Consider the following 15,986-nt stretch of genomic DNA (forward strand, 5'->3'; position numbering starts at 1 on the left):
GGAGCAATAGTGATATCTTGTACAAGGAAAATCTAAGAGGGTGGATATGGTACACATATATGGAGATGTAGTTTAAATAAGGATAGATATCATGAGTGATATTATGTAGTAAGCCGAAGTAAATAAATTTTAAACAGAGACAATGTAATGCCTTGAACGATGAGACCAAACACTGGCTGAGTGAGAAGTAAGTGGCCTACACTATTGTGAACGTGGCCATGAGAAATAGATTTTCCCATTTTGTGCAAATGTTTAGGACTAAGCATGAGCCTCAGGGGCAAAATTGAAAGCAAAGGCATAGGAACACTAATTTGCTATCATTCTTTGTATTTAAAAAATTGATAGAATTTGACATAGGATTTTGGTGTTTCTGGTCAAGTATAAATAATATTTACTGATAAGCACATAGCTATTCACTCATATAAAATTCTAATTAGGAAGACTTTATGTCAAAAAAGTGTATGGATATATAATTCTAGACATTGAAGAAATGATCAGAGTCACTTGAGTATAACTGGATTTCTTTTCTAGTTGGATGATAACTGAATTCAGTAAACTGATGTATTCACTAAATTATCATTTAAAGCAATAGGAAGTAGAGTTACCAAAATGCAGTTTTAGCACATAATTTAAGGAGAAATTATTAGAGTAAGAAAACACATAAAGAATAATACGACAGATTTATGATCACGGGAAATGAATCCAGGACAATATTTTTAAATCTGGAGTGAGATACTTAAAATTGTATTTAGACTAAAAACATTATCAGTGAAAATGTTGATGACAAGTTTTTTAGATTTTGGAAAAAACATTTTAAGGAGCATAGCAGTTGAAAGACTGATTACTTTTAAGATTTATTATCACAATTTCTTTAAACTATAAATGTAGAATATAAGTAAAGTATTCTACTTAGTTCAGGTATACCTTCAAGTGGTACCAAAATTTATACCCTAAAATGTATTGAGTAATTCAGCAAATTCATTTTGGGGCACATACCTATAAAATTGTGTTTGATTTATTTCCTATGTACTGAGACTGAACCATTGATTATATGTATTGGGATGATAAGATATCTAAATAAATAAATATTATTTATAATATATATGACTATGTCACCAAAACTTTTTTTTTTTTGAGTAAGATTGGCCCTGAGTTAACATCTTTGCCAATCCTCCTCCATTGTGTATGTGGAACGCCACCACAGCATGGCTTGACGAGTGATGTGTAAATCCATACCCGGGATCCAAACCCACGAACCCAGGGCCACTGAGCAGAGTGTACAAACCACTAAGCCACTGGGCCAGCCCCAAGTCATCCAAATTTTATACTGCAAATTTATTTCCAAAAATTCATCAGGCATTAATTAATCACTAAGGAAACTGGAAACTTCTGCTGGTAAGTCTTTGGGGGAAAAAAAGCCATTTGTATTTTAAGATAAAAAGAAGAGAAGTAATTTTCAAGTAAGACATTTAACTATCTATCCAAAATATTAAGAAGTTTATCATCTTCTTTATATAATAATATACTAAGTATGAAAAATTATTGTTGTGTTGTTAACTTGCAGTATTTAAGTGATTTCTGTAAGGAACGATAGTAGACAAAGCTAAGAACCACTATCACTCTTGTCAGTGTTAATTTTGACAAGTCAGCATGAATGTCTCTCCATCACTCTGTGAATTCTAGGGATTAATATAGGGCTTTGATTCCCTTCTTGTCAATCAGTCTCTCATCTTTCTCTACCAATAAATTCAACTTTATTAAGAAATAGATGTGTTTTCCCAATGATTTACCCTTTTGGGATTTTAATTATTTTTTTATTCCAATTCTGTCAATTATCGTCAAAGTCGTCAGTGGTAATCACCACTTTTTTTTAACATTAATTCTGTCCGTAGATTGTATAGAAATAGTTTATATTGTACACAGTTTTAAAATATTTTACACTTTCTCCTGAACACATTCCTGAAAGTATTGATTTCAATATAGTCTGGAGAATTCATTTCACTTGCCAGACAAGTCTACTATTTAAAGATTCAATATTTTCTGCTCTTATCTGTTGAACACAGCGTACCTTTGCAAACATCAAAAATTTGATTATTCTGGGCACTCATCCCTAAAGACGGCTGAGACCTGTAGTTACATATTTTACCATATTTACCTCCTAAGACTAAATTTAAAAAGTTAAAATGAAATTATCTCTATAACTGTAAAAGAAAAATAACTTTATTTTAAATTATGAATGATCTTCCAAACTCTAAACCTTTTGCATTTTTAGCTATTCTGTGATTATATAATATTCATTGTGTTAGTTTTCCAAGTATGTATGAATATCCTGACACCTTTAAGTCTTTAACCCTTATTTTTATTGTTATATTTAAGAGATATGTTATTCTCATAAATAATACTCACTTATTCCTTCTTTGATTAAATAAATATTTATTGACTACCTATAATGTACTAGATATTGTTCTAGGTACGGAGGTTATAGCACTAAACAAGATAAGCCTTGATATCTTTATATTTTTCCTGAGAGGTTTTTAATATTCCTTGGTTCTTTGGAGCATATCTCTACTGTTTGGTATTATCAGACCATTAATAACCTCATAACTAAGCTAAGGTCTTAATACACGTTCCAAATATTTTTATTTTAACTTATATTTGTTTCCCTGTAAGTATATCATCTTTCATGACATATTTTTTTAAAACATATATCAAATAAACGTGGTTTTTAAAACCAAGGAAAGAACAATCTCACTGCATATACCTACAAAAATTAATAGTGGTGCAAAAATTATGCACAGCCAGCAAAACTAGCAAAATTAGTGGGCTGATCCTAACCAGATTTGCAAAAATGCAGATACTGCAGTTTTTATCTCACACAGTTTAAAGAGATAAATTTCAAGAAAAGAGCAACACTTTTCTTTTTCTTTATAAAAGTAATAGCAAGCTTAAATAATTCTTGATACCAAAATATTTGTAATAGCAAAATATGAAGAAACTATTTGCTGGAGACTTTGTATTTCCTCCAAGAAGATACACATTTTCCAAATACACATGATGTAAGAAAATATATATTTATATTTATATATTTATAGGATCATTATAGTTTACATTATTTATAAATACTTCTGACCTTATAAGTAAGAGCATATAGTTTTCAACAATGTATTTTACAACTTAACTACTTAATGTTTATTAATTTACTTTTATTTGTGTATGAGATAGGGAATCTAATATTAAAACTGGTTACAAAAAAAGTGGTTACAAATTAGAATCTAAAGTAGTGATAAGAATATTTTAAAGGAAGTCTCTTCTACATAACCAAACAATAAATCAAATAGCCAGGCTAGGCTTCATGACTAGTAATATAAAAGGGGTTGGAGTGTGCTATAAAGCACAGATTTCATTTGAACTAAGAAACAAGAGAAGAAATTGTCTCCTTTAAAATTTACAGTCATATGAGGGTACTTGCTTTTACGGTTATACTTAGAAAAAGTGTTTTCTCATAGCTCACTACATAACTTTCTATGCAAAGGAACTTTTAAGATATGAATGATAAACTGGTAGAGATCAAAATAAGATTAATATTTTAAATATGAGAGAAGTCAAGATGGCCGTGTAAGCAGACTCTGAACTCACCTCCACCCACGGACACAGACAATTTACAACTACTCGTGAAAAAATTACCCCTGAGAGAGAACTGAAAACTGGATAAGAGGAACTCCTGCAAAAAATGACAACCCTAATTGAGGTGGAAGATGCAGAAACTCCCTTCTGGAGAGGAAAAACGCTGCCTTCACAAGCTTCCAGCTTCACGGCCGCCTGGAAAGAGCCCAAAGGTCCGTAGCCCTCCCTGGAGGATCAGGGCCCTGAGCTGGGAGGGCCCCCACTGTAGGCATTTTTTGGACCAAGAACAATTGAGATGAGTGGCATAATACCTGACTTTGCCTGCTACTAAAACATTGGGGAGCAACCCCAGAAAAGCTGGCTCACAAAGAAATTAAAACTGGCTCTTACAGGGCCCATGCACGAATTCACCCATTTCAGAAAGCAACCTAAAATCACCAGAAAGAAACGTGCACAGTGCTTTGGTGAAAAGAGACTCACCTAATAGGCCCTGAGTGCATCTCGGTGAGGAGTGAGACCTCTCCAGGGACTGGGACATTAGCGGCAGCCATTGTTGTGGCCTGGTGTGGGCGTGCTGACACAGATACTGGCAGACGCCATTGGAGTTCTCCCCAGGGCCTGCTAGCCCAGGTCTGCCCCACCCGTTAGAGCACCGATTTAATCCAGCTCAGCCAGGGCAGGCAGCCCACCCTAGAGACTGGCCCCACCCAACAACTAGCCCTCAGGCAAGCTGTGGGCCTGCTAAGGGAGCTGCCTGGATTCTCCACAGACTGGCGAGGATCCAAGGAGCAGGTGGAGAGTGTGAAGTGGTGGTAGAGTGTGTGGGGCTCCCGCCTTGGAGACACTGGGTCCACTTCAGGAGGTTGGGGTGTGCACATAGGGCAGGACTGTGTTGACTGTGTGTGTGGACCTGTGGGCAGCAGGGCTTGTCAGCTGCAGAAGACTTGTGCTTCTCAAAGACCCACATAGGGGGTTTGCCCCACCTTCCAAAGCCTGAAACAGTTGGGTGCTCCCGTACCTGAGGCCAGCCCCACCCAGCTGCAATCCTCAGAGAGCTGACAAGAGACCTAAAGCCTGGAGGCTGATAGCAATTGTAAGCCCCTAAGCCTAACAACCTGCCTTGCTGGAGGCCTACTCCCTTAATAGAAATACTACAATATGAATGTGCTATTAGAACTTGCAGCCAACTGTGCTGGGGGCTCCCTACACCTGATAAAGAGACTGAAGGGCCCACAACAACTACAAGCAGCTGAGCATTACAACAGCTGGCCAGGAGCATAGCTCAGCCTCCCTGGACACCTACAGGGAGAGCAACTATGCCACAACAGAAGGACACACGTAGCCCCCATAGGGGTCTTTCCTGGAACATTCAGAACTGAAGGAAGCACACTGCCAGGCCTCATAAGACATCACTTATATAAGGTCACCTATCCAAGAGCAGGAGACGTAGCTGACCTACCTAATACATATACACAAGCACAGGAAAAGAGGCAAAATGAGGAGGCAAAGGAATACATTCCAAGTAAGGGAACAGGACAAAACCCTAGAAAAGGAACTAAGTGAAACAGAAATGAGCAACCTACCTGACAGAGAGTTCAAACAAAGAGAGTTCAAACAAAGAGTCTTAAGGATGCTCACTGATCTGGTGAGAAGAATGGATGAACTCCGTGAGAATGTCAACAAAGAACTGGAAGATATAAAAAAGAAGCAATCAGAAATGAAGAATACAATGCTGGAAATGAAAAATTCACTAGAGGGCCTCAAAAGCAGAGTAGAGCATGCAGAAGAACGGATCTGCAAGCTGGATGAAAGATTAGAAGGAATAACCCAAGCTGAACAGGTAAAAGAAAAACGAATTAAAAAGAGTGAGGACAGTCTAAGGGACCTCTGGGACAACATCAAGCACACTAACATCTGTGTTATAGGTGTCCCAGAAGGAGAAGAGTGACACAAAGGGGCAGAGAATCTATTTGAACAAATAATAGATGAAAACTTCCCTAACCTAAGGAAGGAAACAGATATCTGGTTGGAGGAAGCACAGAGAGCACAAAACAAGATAAACCCAAAGAAGCCCACACCAAGACACATCATAATTAAAATGTTTGGAATTAAAGATAAAGAGAGAAGCCTAAAAGCAGCAAGAGAAAGACAAGTTACATACAAAGGATCCCATAAGGCTATCAGCTGACTTCTCAGCAGAACCCTTACAGGCTAGAAGAGAATGGCACGATATATCTAAAGTGCTAAAAGGAAAAAATCTACAGTCAAGAATACTCTACATAGCGAGGTTATCATTCAAAATGGAAGGAGAGATAAAAAGTTTCCCAGACATGCAAAAATTAAAGGAGTTTGTCAGCAAGAAACCAGTCCTACAAGAAATGATAAAGGGACTTATTTAAGGGGAAAAGAGAAGACCACAAATAGGAAAAATTATCTATTTCCATGATAAGAGAGTAATGGATATAAATGCACAAAAAAGAGGTTAGATATGATATCAAAAACATAAAATGTGGGAGGAGGGGAGTTAAAGAGTAGAGCTTTCAGACTGAGGTCAAACTAAAGAAAGAGACCATCAACTTAATGTAGATTCCTATATACATAGGTTACTGTATCTGGACCCGATGGTAATCACAAACTGGAAACCTATAATAAATACATAAAAAACTAAGAGAAAGGAAACCAAACATAATACTAAAGAAAGCCATCAAACCACAAGAGAAGAGAGCAAGAGAAGAAGAAAGGAACAGAGAAGCACTACTAAAACACTGAGGAAAAAAAGTTAACAAATGGCAGTAAGTACATACTAATCAATAGCTACTTTAAATGTCAATGGACTAAATGCTCCAATTAAAAGTCATTGGGTGGCTGAGTGGATACAAAAACAAGACCCATATATATGCTGCATACAAAAGACACACTTCAGACCTAAAGACACTCACAAACTCAAAGTGAAGGGATGGAAAAAGATACTCCATGCAAATGGAAATGAAAAGAAAGCTGGGGTAGCAGTACTCATATCAGAAAAAATAGACTTTAGAACAAAAACTGTAAAAAGAGACAAAGAAGGGCATTACATAATGGTCAAGGGAACAATCCAACAAGAGGATATAACACTTGTAAATATCTATGCATCCAACGTAGAAGCACCTATATATATAAAGTAATTATTAACAGATATAAAAAGAGAAATAAACAGTAACACAATAATAGTAGGGGACTTTACACTCCATTTACACCAATAGATAGATCATCCAAACAGAAGATGAACAAGGAAACATTGGCCTTAAATGAAACAATAGAACAGATGGACCTAGTAGATATATACAGAACCTTCCATCTAAAAACTGAAGAATACATGTTCTTGTCAAATGCACATGGAACATTCTCCAGGATTGATCACATATTAGGCCACAAAACAAGTCTCCATAAATTTAAGAAGATTGAAATAATACCAAGCATCTTTTCTGACCACAACGATGTGAAACTAGAAATCAAGTATAGGAAGAAAATCAGAAAACTCATAAATACATGGAGATTAAACAAAATGCTACTGAACAATGATTGGGTCAATGAAGAAATCAAAGGAGAAATCAAAAAATACCTGGAGACGAATGAAAACGAAATTTGACATGTCAGAATTTATGGGATACAGCAAAAGCAGTTCTAAGAGGGAAGTTTATAACAATACAGGCCTATCTTAACAAACAAGAAAAATCTCAAATAAACAATACAACAATGCACCTAAAGGAACTGGAAAAAGAAGAACAAACAAAGCCCCAAATCAGTAGAAGAAGGGAAATAATAAAAATCAGAGGAGAAATAAATGAAATAGAGACTAAAAATGATAGAAAAAATTAATAAAACCAAGAGCTGGTTCTTTGAAAAGATAAACAAAGTTGACAAACCTTCAGCTAGACTCACCAAGAAAAAAAGAGAGAAGGCTCAAATAAGTAAAATCAGAAATGAAAGAGGAGAAATTACAACGGACACCACAGAAATACAAAAGATTATAAGAGAATACTATGAAAAGCTATATGCCAACAAATTAGACAATCTGGAAGAAATGGATAAATTCTTAGAATCATACAACCTTCCAAAACTGGATCAAGAAGAAATAGAGAATTTGAATAGACCAATCACCAGTAAGGAGATCGAAACAGTAATCAAAAACCTCCCCCAAAACAAAAGTCCAGGACCAGACGGCTTCCCTGGTGAATTCTACCAAACATTCAAAGAAGACTTAATACCTATCCTTCTCAAACTCTTCCAAAAAATTGAGGAAGGGGGTAAGCTCCCTAACTCATTCTACAAAGCCTACATTACCCTGATACCAAAACCAGACAAGGACAACACAAAAAAAAAAGAAACTTACAGGCCTATATCACTGATTAACATCGAAGCAAAAATCCTCAACAAAATACAAGCAAATTGCATACAACAATACATTAAAAAGATTATACACCATGATCAGGTGGGATTTATTCCAGGGATGCAGGGATGGTTCAACATTCGCAAATCAATCTACATGATACACAGCATTAATAAAATGAAGAATAAAAATCACGTGATCATCTCAATAGATGCAGAGAAAGCATTTGACAAGATACAACATCCATTTATGATAAAAACTCTGAATAAAATGGATACAGAAGGAAAGTACCTCAACATAATAAAGGCCATATATGAGAAACCCACAGCCAATATCATCCTCAATGGTGAAAAACTGAAAGCTATCCCTCTAAGAAGAGAAACCAGACAAGGATGCCCACTCTTACCACTTCTTTTTAGCATAGTATTGGAAGTCCTAGCCAGAGCAATCAGGCAAGAGAAAGAAATAAAAGGGATCCAAATTGGAATGGAAGAAGTGAAACTCTCGTTATTTGAAGATGACATGATTTTATATATAGAAAACCCTAAATAATCCACCCAAAATCTTTTAGAAGTGATAAATGAGTATAGTAAAGTTGCAGGATAAAAAATCAACATACAAAAATCAGTTGTATTTCTATACACTAACAACGAAGTAGCAGAAAGAGAAATTTAAGAATACAATCCCATTTACAATTGCAACAAAAAGAATAAAATACCTAGGATTAAACTTAACCAAAGAGGTGAAAGATCTGTACACTGAAAACTAGAAAACATTGCTGAAAGAAATTGAAGAAGACACAAAGAAATGGAAAGATATTCCGTGCTCTTGGATTGGAAGAATCAACATAGTTAAGATGTCCATACTTCCTAAAGCAATCTACAGATTCAATGCAATCCCTATCAAATTTCCAACAACATTGTTCACAGAAATAGAACAAAGAATCCTAAAATTTATATGGAACAACAAAAGACCCTAAATAGCTAAAGGAATCCTGAGAAAAAAGAACAAAGCTGAAGGTATCACTCTCCCTGATTCCAAAATATACTACAAAACTATGGTAACCAAAACAGCATGGTACTCGCACAAAAACAGACACACAGATCAGTGGAATAGAATCGAAAGCCCAGAACTAAACCCACATATCTGTGGACAGCTAATCTTTGACAAAGGAGCCAAGAACATACAATGGAGAAAGGAAAGTCTCTTCAGCAAATGGTGTTGGGAAAACTGGAGAGACACATGCAAAAAAATGAAAGTAGACTCTTACCTTACACCATACACAAAAATTAACTCCAAATGGATTAAAGACTTGAATGTAAGACCTCAAACTATGAAACTTCTAGAAGAAAACATAGGCAGTACGCTCTTCGACATCAGACTTAGCAACATATTTTCAAGCACCATGTCTGACCAGGCAAGAGAAACAATAGAAAAAATAAACAAATGGGACTATGTCAAACTAAAAAGCTTCTGCACAGCAAAGGAAACCATGAACAAAATGAAAAGACAACCTAACAATTGGGAGAAGATATTTGCAAACCATACATCTGATAAGAGGTTAATCTCCAAAATATATAAAGAACTCGTTCATCTCAACAACCAAGAAACTACCAACCCAATTAAAAAATGGGCTAAAGACCTGCACAGATATTTGTCCAAAGAAGATTTACAGATGTCCAACAGACATATGAAATGATGTTCAACATCATTAACTATCAGGGAAATGCACATCAAAACTACAATGAGATATCACCTCACGCCCATCAGAATGGCTATAATTTACAAGACAGGAAACAACAAGTGTTGGAGAGGATGTGGAGAGAAAAAAACTCTCATACACTGCTGGTGGGAGTGCAAACTGTTGCAGCCACTATGGAAAACAGTATGGAGATTCCTCAAAAATTTAAGGATAGAACTACCATATGATCCAGCTATTCCACTGCTGGGTATCTATCCAAATAATGTGAGAACACCAACGTGTAAAGATGCATACACTCCTGTGTTCATTGCAGCGTTATTCACAATAGCCAAGACTTGGAAGCAAGCTAAGTGCCCATCAAGGGATGAATGGACAAAGAAGTTGTGATATATATACACAATGGAATACTACTCAGCCATAAGAAATGATGAAATCCAACCATTTGTGACAACATGGATGGACTTTGAGGGTATTATGCCAAGTGAAACAAGTCAGAGGGAGAAGGTCAAATACCATATGATCTCAGTCACTAAGTAGTAGATAATAACAACAACAAACAAACACATAGAGACAGAGATTAGATTGGTGCTTACCAGAGGGGAAGGCAGGAGAGAGGAGGGCGAAGGGGATGATTGGGCACATGCGTGTGCTGATGGGTTGTAATTAGTATTTGGGTGGTGAACATGAGAACATGATGTAGTCTATGCAGAAATAGAAGTATAATGGTGTACACCTGAAATTTATACAATGTTATAAACCAAGGTTACCACAATAAACAAAAAATAAATAAATAAAAATTTTAAAAAAGATTAATATTTTAAGAAAATTTTACCCAGAACAGGTAAAAGATCAATGACATACAACATATATGGTATTAAATTAAACACCAAGAGGTAAGAGTCTTTCTTCCTCTGAAAATGAAATTTGTTAGATAAGTGATGTTAAGTTTGTGGTTTGAAAAGGGTCTGTTCAAAAAGTGAAAGAATACAAAACTGCAAAATCAAATAAAAGAAAAAGAATAAAACTCAAAAGTATTTAAGTTAAGGTAGGCTAAAATTACACTTCATTTTGATTACATAGAAATTGGAGGCTGAAGATAAAGACTAAAAAATTTCCTAGCAGGTAGGTGGTAGTTGAGATAGTTGAATAAATGAAAGCTGCATAAATATCTTCTGCCTAGAGTATTATCTAATTGAGACAGCAGAGATGTAGAGATTGGGGTAGATATGTCTATGTCTATATCTATATCTATATCTATCCATATAGATAGATATAATGGGAAACAACCTTAAATGACTAATGGGGAAGATATGGGGGATTGGTAAGAATCAAATACTGGAGGTCCAATCATAGGCATTAAGGAAAGGATCAAAAGATTAGGAAGATAAATAGTAAGAAACAGTCCCTCGAAAGGATGGAAATGTAGAGGAAAATAAAGATACCTCAGGAGAAAGATAAAAAACAGAAAGAATTTACTGTCAGTGGAATCTTGTCTCTCATTGAGCGAGGTCATCTATTGCAAATAAGAAGTATAGCAATGAGAAACTAAAGTTGAGGAGGGTTGTAAAGCTTCTGAGAGAAATTTAAAGTTTGTGACTAAAGCAAGACTCTTGTTTATTTTGTAGTTGCCATCTGAAATATTTTCTTTCACTACAACATAGTAATGCCAAGAACTATTATATAGAATCAAAAAATTTTTTTTATATTGTGGCTTAGAAAATGATGTTATTCCAAACATATGGATTAGATCTCATAATACCTTTTTTTTCTTTTTTAAAGAAATGGTTGAACTAGACATTCCTATTCTGGAAGTAAACACATACCAACATTCTTCTCACATTTAATATACCTATAAAACCTAAATAAAATATATGGAACAATTATTTGAGGTCTTTCTAACATAAATATCAGTAGGCAAGTTGGGGGAAAGCAACAAATTTCAAACTACTAAAGAAATGGTAGTGAATTGAGTATTCAATTGAGAACTGAATTGAGAAATTGAGAATTGCAGAGAGAGAAGTGCCAGAGAAACTCTCTAGTTCTGACTTGAAGAATGGAAAAGGAAACTTCTAAACTAAGCAAGAGTAGGGAAAATTCCCCATTTTTTTCTCTCTTTTTCTATATTTACTTGTATCCCATACCTCAGGCAATCCTGCGCTGGGCGTGACAGTGGCAGAAAAAGCTGCTAACTGCAGAAGCAGCACCTTGAAAAGAGTTGAACTTTTTTCTCTGTTAGATGGACCTGTAGTTCCAAGAAAGTGGAATCAAATGCATTGTTTTTTTTCTTTCCCTTTGTCTTCCAGACTCTGCACTTCAATCACAGAAATGAGAGTTTTAGGCTATAGAACCTAAAAGGTCAGCCCCAGCAAACCAAAGTACTAAGGAGATAGTGTTACTGAACCAAGTGGGCTCACCTCCCAGTGAGCTAAATAAGACTCTACACCAGTGGAAGTTGTCTCACAAAGTTAAGTGTATTTACAGCAAATGGGAGGCCATGAGGAATCATTTCCCAAGTCATGGCATCCCGGAACAAAGGGAAGCAGGAACTTTTATTTGATTGGGGAATGAATATTCAAAACGGAAAGGTGGGTATTTGCTTGAACAGCCTCAATCAGAGAACATGCTTCCACATAATGAGGCCTAAGCTCCTCCTAGAAAGATCTTTGCATTAAAAACAAGGCAAAGGTCATGGGCATAGCTCTGTGGTGAGGCTTGGTCAGTTTCAGGAGGGCTGGTGGTTACATCTCCTTAACACACAAAAGGAAAAGAAACAACTTGGAAAAACTGTTAATTGCTTCCAAACCCACCTTTGAGTTTCTCCAGGCATATAGTCGGTGACAATAGCAAAGAGAGAGGAGCTTAGGAAAGAAAGGCTGTTTATGAATTCGCAGGCTCAACACAACCTGCCCGTGTGTGGATATGTGCCAGTTAGAAAGCAAAAGACTTTGAAAACTGAGGTAACGGATAGACCTTCGCACAAGCGTAAGGCTGACTACTGGGTGGCACACGTGGGCGAGCAGAAACAACAGCTCTGCTTGCAAGCTGAACTCACATTGGAACTCACGGCCTGAAACAGACAAAGTCAAGTGACTGATAAAAGTAACATATCAACATTCTTTATAGGGTTTAAAAAAGACCCAGCCTCATAAAGTCATATTCAAAATGCTAGGGTACAATTAAAAATTTTAAGCACATAAAGGACCATGAGAATTTCAACTTGCATGTGAAAAGACAATCAACAGATGCTAACAAGTAGATACCGATGTTGCCACTATCTAACAATGATTTTTAAAGCAGCTTTTATAAATATGTTCAATAAAGGAACTGTGAAAACAAATGCTAAAATAGAAAGTAGCAGCATAGAAATAAATTATATGAAGATGAAACAAATGGAAATTTTAGAACTGAAAAAATACAATAACTAAAACAGAAAAAAAACCTTAGTGCATGAACTCAGAGTGGAAAAAGCTGAGGGAAGAGTCAGGGAACTTAAAGATAAATCAACAGAAATTATCTAATTTAATAACACAGAGTAAATACACTGAGTAACAAAAAGCTGCAGAACAATAACAAATGTTGTAAAATTGGTATCATAAGAGTCCCAGAAAGAGAGAAGAAAAAATACGAGACCGTAAAAAATTTAAATAGGATGCAATATTCCCAAATTTGGCGAAAGGCATAATCCTACATAGTCAGGAAGCTAAGTGAACCCAGAACAGGATACACCCCAAAACTGTGTATGCTGCCACATCACAACCATATTGGTGAAAACTTAAGGAAAAAAAACTATCTTAAAGACAGCCAGCAGAAGACGGCAGGCCACAGGGAATAAAGGTTAATTAAAACATTCTCTGCTGAAAGGAAACTCAGAGACTTCTTGGTGAGCAGATCCACACTAAAGAATTGCCAAGGGATGGGGCCAGCCCCGTGGCTTAACGGTTAAGTGTGCATGCTCCGCTACTGGCAGCCCGGGTTTGGATCCCGGGCGCACACCGACACACTGCTTCCCCGGCCATGCTGAGGCTGCGACCCACATACAGCAACTAGAAGGATGTGCAGCTATGACATACAACTATCTACTGGGGTTTTGGGGAAAAATAAAGAAACAAACAAAAAAAAAAGAATTGCCAAGGGAAGTTCTTCAGATAGAAGTTGCATGACTCTAGACAGAAGCTTGTACATTAGGAATTAAGCAAGAATGATAGCAACAAGTAAATATCTTGGTAAATATAGTAAAATGTTATTCTCATCTTGAGTATTTTAAGTATGTCTTACAGTTTATAGTAAAAAGTATAACATTATCTGAGGGAGTCTTCAATGTATATAGAGGTATTATATAATGTAATTTTATGTAATATATAACATAAAGATGGGAGACTTAAGAAACCTATACAGTAGTAACACTTCTCCATTTCTATTACATTGATAAAATATTGGTTCTAAATAGATTGTGAAAAAACAAGTACATATTTTGGAATGCCTTAGAGCAACCATAAAATTAATGTACAAAGAGATATAGCCAAAATCATAATAGACAAATTAATGTGAAATACTAAATATATTCAAATGACCCAAAAAGAAGGCAGGAAAGGAGAAATAGAGAAAGAAAAATCAAAGGGAACCTACAGAATACAATAAATTGGCAGACTCGAGCCCCAATATATTAATAATTGAAATTAAATACTAAAATGGCAGAACTAAACTCAATGGTCTACATATTACATTAATTAGAAATGGTCTAAAAGTACATGAAATATATATCTTAAATATATTAAATGTGAATGATCTAAGCACATGGATTAAAAAAAAGACAGAAACTGAAAGAATGGATTAAAAAAAAATAACCCATCAATATGCTGTCTACAGGAGATTCACTTCAAATAAAATGAAATAAAAGGAAAACTACATAATAATATCCCTCATGAACAGAGATTAAAAGTAAAAATAGGGGAATTTTTTACCGTGGAAACATCAGTCAAGAGAAAAGGGAAGTAATTATATTAATACCAGGTAAAGTAGATTTCAGAGGAAAGTAAATTACCAGCGGCACAGATGAACATAGAGTATTGATAAAGTGAGCAACTCACCACTAGGACATAGAAATCTTGACGCACTAAACTACATAGTTTCCTAATGCATGAAGCAAAAACTGATAGAACTGAAAGGAAAAATACAAAATACAAAAATCTAAAAATATTGATAGTATTTCTCAGTAATAGAGAGAATTGGTAGAGAATTAGCAAATATATATAAGAACTGAACATCATCATTTAATTAGAATTGGATCTAACTGATATTTATAGAACTGTCCACTTAATAACAAAATAAGCAATTTTTTCACTTGCATATGGAATATTTACTAATATAGACTATATACCAGGTGTTACATCAAAACATAACTAAATTTTAAAAAATGATAATCATACAAAATATGTTCTCAGACCATATAGAATTAAACTAGAAATCAATACAAAAGGATAAGAGGAAAATCATCAGAATATGAAATTAAACAATATACTTGTAAGTAATCTGTGTGTCAGAGCAAATTTCTCAAAGGAAATCAGAAAATACCTTTAATTGAACAAAAATCAAAATATAGCATATAAATATTTGTGGAATATAGCTAAATGGAGTTCTTAGAAAAATGTTTATAGTTTTATACTTACATTAGAAAAGAAGGAATGATCTCAAAATGATAATCTACTTCTCCCCTTAATAAACTAGAAAAGAAAGAGCAAAGTAAACCCAAATACAACTAATAGTTTAGTAAAGATAAAAGCAGAAATCAATAAAATTGAAAAAAGAAAAACAATGGAAAAAAATTAATGAGCTCAAAATCTGTTTCTTCAAAAAGATCAATAGACTTTTTAAGTCTCTTAGCAAGACTGATAAAGCAAAAAAGAAAAAGAGATGCAAATTATGAAAATCAAGAATGAAAAAGAGGTACAGACCCTGCAGCTATTAAATAGATACTAACGTAATGCTAATGGTAATATACTGCTATAAACAACTCTATCTATCAAAATTCACTCTAGATGAAATCGACAATTTGAATATAATTATTAGGTAAACCAAATTTCTAGTTTAAAAATGTGCATAAAAACATCTGAACAATATTTGGATTGTAAGACTCATCAAATATTTTAAGAAAAAATAATTCCAATTCTACACAATCTCTTCTAGAAAGCAGAAAAGAACACCCCCTGACTCATTTAATACTAAAAACAAAGATGGAACAAAGAAAAAACCTACATACCAACAACCCTCATGAATTTAGACAAAAAAAAATTC

This window comes from Diceros bicornis, chromosome 29, assembly GCF_020826845.1.
Source record: "Diceros bicornis minor isolate mBicDic1 chromosome 29, mDicBic1.mat.cur, whole genome shotgun sequence".
Lineage (NCBI taxonomy): Eukaryota > Metazoa > Chordata > Mammalia > Perissodactyla > Rhinocerotidae > Diceros > Diceros bicornis.